Source organism: Triticum aestivum, chromosome 4B (assembly GCF_018294505.1).
Source record: "Triticum aestivum cultivar Chinese Spring chromosome 4B, IWGSC CS RefSeq v2.1, whole genome shotgun sequence".
In the NCBI taxonomy this organism is placed as follows: Eukaryota; Viridiplantae; Streptophyta; class Magnoliopsida; order Poales; family Poaceae; genus Triticum; species Triticum aestivum.
In genome coordinates, this window is record NC_057804.1 from 548320831 (window position 1) to 548327170 (window position 6340).

Sequence of the window (6340 nt, forward strand, 5' to 3'; positions counted from 1 at the left end):
AGGCAAAAGAGTGTGCCTGAGGATCCAGTTGATGGTTGGCAATCCTGACAGAAGGTAATGTACTGATCCAAACTTGTATGTTTCAATAGCAGCATCTAGGATCTCCTTGTACATATGTGCCATAGAGTTGTGATCCTTCTTCTTCTTGGCATAGACATCCAAGTCATCCTCTTTCTCCTTAGGTGCATTGATCAGATTAGCCCATTCTTCAATAGTTGATTGGTACCTAGTACCTTTAGACATCCATATCATCCTTCCATCTGGATAGAAGTGTGCTGTGGAGTAGAACTGCATTATAAGCTCATCATTCCACTTTGTGAGCTTCTGCCCAACAAAGTCATCCACTCCACAAGCATTGAAACTGTCATACACACAAGTATAGTGCTCTTCATTCTCCTTGATATATTTCCAGTCCACCCATCTCATATCACAGACAATTGGCTTCTTGTCAAGCAACACTGTCTCATAGAAATCCTGCTGTTCCTTTGTATGGAACCTGTAGTCCACAACAGTTCTCCTCCTGACTGCATAGGGATCAGTCAACCTCCACTGTCTGAGTCATGCATCCTTTCTCAGCTTCATATCCTCAGCTACAGGATGAGCATCATTGTGATCTGGAATTTTGGGCTTCAACTTTCTCAATACATGTTCCTCATCATCTTCTTCTTCTTCAGCAGCTTCAGGCACTGGGGCCTTGTTCTTCTCAGCAGCTGGTATGCTCCTAGTGTTTCTCTTAGGTGCAGTCTTGGGCTTGGGAGCAGCTTTGGGAGCATCTTTGGGCTTAGATGGAGCAGCCCCTGATCTGATTGCATCTCCCATAAGCTTCTGAGCTTTAGGTGCTGGTGCAACAACCTCTTCCTCTTCTTCCATCATAGAGGGTTTTTCGACTATTCTGGCCATAGTTTTCTTAGCTCTTTCTTTCCTTTTCTTTTCAGTCACTTCTGGCTCTTTGGGTTCAGATCTCTCAGTTTCTTGAGTTGATCCTCTGACCTTCAACATAGGAGTCCTCTTGGCTGGGACTTTCCTGTTCAAACCAGGCTTGGTGGCAGCAGCTGTGCCATATTCCTTCTTGAGCACCTTTCTGGATGTGGCTTCATCCTCTTCTGCCACATAATCTTCATCTTCAGACTCTGAGGTTTTCTTCTTTCTGGCCATGGTGGCTGCCTTAGGCAAGTTGCTGGGAGTGCTCCTGCTGCCCTCATCTGAGGAACTGGAGGGACTAGTGCCCTCACTCAAGTGAACTTGCTCTTCTTCTCTATTTTGACTGTCACTCTGATCTGACATAGTGTAAACTCTGACAGCAGACCCTGTGAATAGATATAGATGAGATAGAGGGGATGAGCATCACAAAGCACATAGGTTTTTGCAAAATAATGAGTTAAAAACTTAGTTTTAGTTTTCAACAAAAAGCATTTCAGATCTACCGATTTGTAAACTCGGTGATACCGAAGCAGCTTTAGGAACCTAAACTAGTGAACTCGATCAAACTGAGTCACAGTTTGGTGGTACCAAGACTGCTAGGGTTTCACAAAGTCCTGAACTCGGTCACACCGATTTGCAATTATCGGTCAGACCGAGAACCACATGTGCAGTGGCCTTGGCCAAATCAGTGGAACCGATTTCTACAACTCGGTCGGTCCAAGATGGTTTTGGTGGAAACCTAACCCTAAATTTTCAATCCAAACCTAATCTACGGAGCGTTTTTACTGGATAACATGATCTCAATCGTGGCAAGATACATGGTGAAAACAATGTGCTAGGAATCGGAGTGAGATTAGAACAAGGATCAAGTCCATACCCTAGTTTGACGATGGACTTGCTACGACAGCAACGACGGAGACGATTCCCGTTGATGGCGGCGGAGAACAGCGAAGGGAGGCAGCTGGCAACGAGGAGGACGATCCGGAGACCCAGGAGGCAGAGCGGGCTGAGCGCGGGCGAAAGAGTTCGGAGAAATTTCCAAAGTTTTTGCCCATGGATATATATAGCCCGACCCTGTCGGTGTCACCGAGTGGAACAACTCGGTGGCACCGAGATGCATTACTGCAAGCAGTTACTGCAACTCGGTGTGACTGAAATGTTCAAATCGGTTGCACCGAGATTGAAAACCTAGATCAACTTAGTAATCTGGGTACGACCAAAATAGAAGAATCGGTCAGACCGAAACGCACAAAGAAGTTTTGGAAGTTTAAGTCTATGACGAATTAGGGACTCGAGTGCTCCTCACACAGAGTGGTTCGAATCTGACTTGATCAAACTTTGTGATGTAGCATGAATAGAGTTTGAGACAAGAATAACATAGATAGCTTGAGAGGGTTCTTAGGCATTCTTGTCCATCCACTTGGCAAAAAGAAAAGAAGCCAAACAAGCAAAACTACAAGTGGATGTCCTCGAATGAGTAAAATATGCAAACAACATGCTAACACAATAAAATAGTAGATAAAAATATGTGACAAAGCATGCACAACCAATTCTAGCATCTATCAAGCAATTGGCGATGACTAGGTCATCTATATATGAGTATATCGACTTAGGAGTCAAATGAGAACATTTGATCATAGGTCATACTCATCGTTTAAGCTCAAGTGGGGTTGCCACTTTTACATAATGCATTGATGTGTTCACACCATTAGAGTTGCTTTAACTCAATTCTTAGAGTAAAGCTCCCCCTAGATGTGAGATCCCCCCCTTAGAGGGATGAACTAACCTTGGGTTTTGTCAATGATGACTTCATGTAGGTGTTGAGATCTGGATGCTCAATGTTGATGTAGATCATTTGAAGCAATCCTTTGGAGTGAGTTGCACTTTCAATACCTACACGGGTTAGTCCCACAAGGAACAAACAAGGATATCCATAGACATAGAGTGATGCACACAAAAAATGATGTCTATGAAAGCATTAGGTTACCTTGTCCCTTGTCTTACCAACAAGAGGTTTTGTGACTCCATGAACTAGTGCAAGATGTGGAAGTTGATTGCACTTGTCCTTGCTAAAATAATATGAGTGAAGTATGTTGGCGGAGTCACCCTCAAGAACTCTATAGTTCTTCTTCTTCGGGATCCACACCATCCTGATGGGAATCCTTGGGGTTGTAGTCGTACTTGATGAAGTAGAACTTGACGTAGTCTTGGGAATCCACTTGACCAAGGCCTTGGGAGCTTCTTCAAATGCATCAATCTCCTCTTGAAGATCATCCATGCCTTTTTGCTTGTGGTATTGTAGTGGAAGATCATCTTGAGCTTTTGTCCCTTTGAAGGAAGTAGGATCATACTTCTCTTGTTGAGGAAAAAACTTCGTCTTGGGGTATTGATCTTCTTCCCACTCAACTCCATTGGCATTGAACTTTCTTTCAAAACCAACACCTTGGTTCTTCCGGTGCCTTCCTTGCTTGCGTACAATTTCATCGAATTACTTACTCCCGGCAAGGATCTTGTAAACACCTTTCTCTATAGTTCCCTTCAATAAGCTATTTTCTTGCTCAAGTGTAACTTGGCTAAGAGAATCATTAGTGGAATCAAGAGAACTACTAGAAGCAACAACATTAGATTTAACATGATTATTGTTACTACTAGAGGAAGAATCCTTCTTGTTCTTGTTACTAGACTTGACTTGAGGCATGTAAGTAGATTATAGTAAACACTTGGCAATGTAAGAAGAACTTTTCTTGCGAAGATCATCATTGATTTCCTTTAAGAACTCATGCTCTTGCTCAAGGTTGAGCTTTTCAAAGCGTAACTTCTCATGAGTCCTTAAAAGTTCTCGATGATCCCCTAAGATAGTTTCATGAGCTAACTTAAGAGTGTTTAGTTCTTTAGTTAGGAGCTCAATCTTCTCCTTATCATCGTCATTCGTTTTATCTGATTAGCATGATTAATTTATGTTTCATCATAGTATTCATCACTAGAGTTGTCAATAAGTAAATCATCATCACCTAGCAAGTCATCTTCATCACTATTGAAATCAACATACTCGGGGTGTGTTACCTTTGGGCCTTTAGCCATGAAGCATCTTCCAAGTCCCTCATTTGGTGAATCAAATATGTCGTAGGACTTGGTTGACACAAGTGATAGACCGGCAACACCTTCATCTTGAGTATGTTCGGAGTCGGAGTGATAGCTTCTCTCGGAGTGATTGTCGGAGTCGGAACCAGATACCCATTCACCAACATGAGCTTGATGTCTTTGTTTTGTTTAGCTCCTTGATGACTTGTCCTTCTTTTCCGAATCCTTGCTTCTCCGGGATGTTCTTCATTCATAACGATCATCTCTACTCCTTCTCTCTCTTGGTGGTGATTCTTATCTTCTACTTCTCCTCTTAGGTGATTCTTCTCTTCTTTTGTAGGGAGCCGTACACTCATTGGAGTAGTGTCTGGGTCTTCCAAAATTGTAGCTATTGCGCTCTCGACTAGAAGATCTTTTGTCATTGTAGGACCTTGACTTGGAGCTTCTCTCTTTGATTTTACTTTTGTAGAACTTGTTGAAGTTCTTTACCATTAGGCTCAATTCTTCATTGAAGGTTTGTTTCTCACTTGATGATGTGGGGGCTTCACATGAGGCTTTGTAAGCACCACTTGACTTGTTATGGAGCTCCTCCTTATCCTTGAGTGACATCTCATGAGAAACAATTCTTCAAATGACTTACGTTGGCTTGAGATTCTTGTAATTGGGCATCATTAGGATCAATGTGCACACAGTATCATATTTTCCATCCAATGCTCTTAGGATCTTCTTGATGATGAATTTGTCGGTCATATCTTCACTTCCTAAGCCAACAATCTCATTTGTAATGAGAGCAAGCCTAGAGTACATTTCAGCGATGCCTTCACCATCCTTCATCTTGAACTTGTCAAGTTGACTTTGAAGCACATCCAACTTGGATTCCTTGACAGAGTCAGTACCTTCGTGCATATCAATCAAAGTATTCCAAATTTCCTTTTCATTCTCAAGACGGCTGATTTTGTTGAATTCTTCGGGGCACAATTCATTGAAGAGTATATCACAAGCTTGAGCATTGTATTGCAGCATCTTCAACTCATCCGCGCTAGCTTCACGGTTTGGTTCTCTCCCATCAAAGAATTCACCTTGCAAGCCAATACACACAATAGCCCAAACGGTGGGGTTATGTCCGAGAATATGCATTTTCATCTTATGCTTCCAACTAGCAAAATTCGTACCATCAAAGTAAGGACCTCTATGGTGGTAGTTTCCCTCACTAGACGCCATACTCTCCTAGGTTGTGAAACCAAGGCTATGACCACCAAAAGCTATGGAAATCAAAGCAAATGGAGACCAAATCTCTGATACCACTTGTAGGATCGAAAGTATGTCTAGGGGGGGGGGGTGATTAGACTACTTGACCAAATAAAGCTTATCCTTTTCCCAATTTTAGTTCTTGGCACATTTTAGCTAACTTAGTACAAGTCAAGCAATCGTAACACAATTCAAGCAAGCATGCAAAGAGTATATGAGCAGCGGAAAGTAAAGCATGCAACTTGGAAGAATGTAAAGGGAAGGGTTTGGAGAATTCAAACGCAATTGGAGACACAGATGTTTTTGTCATGGTTCTGATAGGTGGTGCTATCGTACATCCACGTTGATGGAGACTTCAACCCACGAAGGGTAACGGCTGCACGAGTCCATGGAGGGCTCCACCCAAGAAGGGTCCACGAAGAAGCAACCTTGTCTATCCCACCATGGCCATCGCCCACGAAGGACTTGCCTCACTAGCGGTAGATCTTCACGAAATAGGCGATCTCCTTGCCCTTACAAACTCCTTGGTTCAACTCCACAATCTTGTCGGAGTCTCCCAAGTGACACCTAGCCAATCTAGGAGACACCACTGTAACGCCCCAGATATACTTTCCATATTTGTACTCCAACTCTTGCCGTCTCCGGCGCTAAGTTATATTTATTTCTCGGGTTCGGGTCTTTGTCTCCGTGTGTTGTTTTCTTTTTCGTGCATCTCTTATCATGTCATCACGTGCATTGCATTTGCATACATGTTCATCTCATGCATTCGAGCATTTTCCCCGTTGTCCGTTTTGCATTCCGGCGTTTCGTTCTCCTCCGGTGGTCATTTCTACCTTTCTTTCTTGTGTGGGGTTTAAACATTTCCGGATTGGACCGAGTCTTGCCAAGCGGCCTTGGTTTACTACCGGTAGACCGCCTGTCAAGTTTCGGGTCATTTGGACTTCGTTTGATACTCCAACGGTTAACCGAGGGACCGAAAAGGCCTCGTGTGTGTTGCAGCCCAACACCCCCCAAATTTGGCCCAAAACCCACCAAACTCTGCTCCATGTCCTAGAGCGTTCGATCACGATCGTGTGGGCGAAAACCGCAC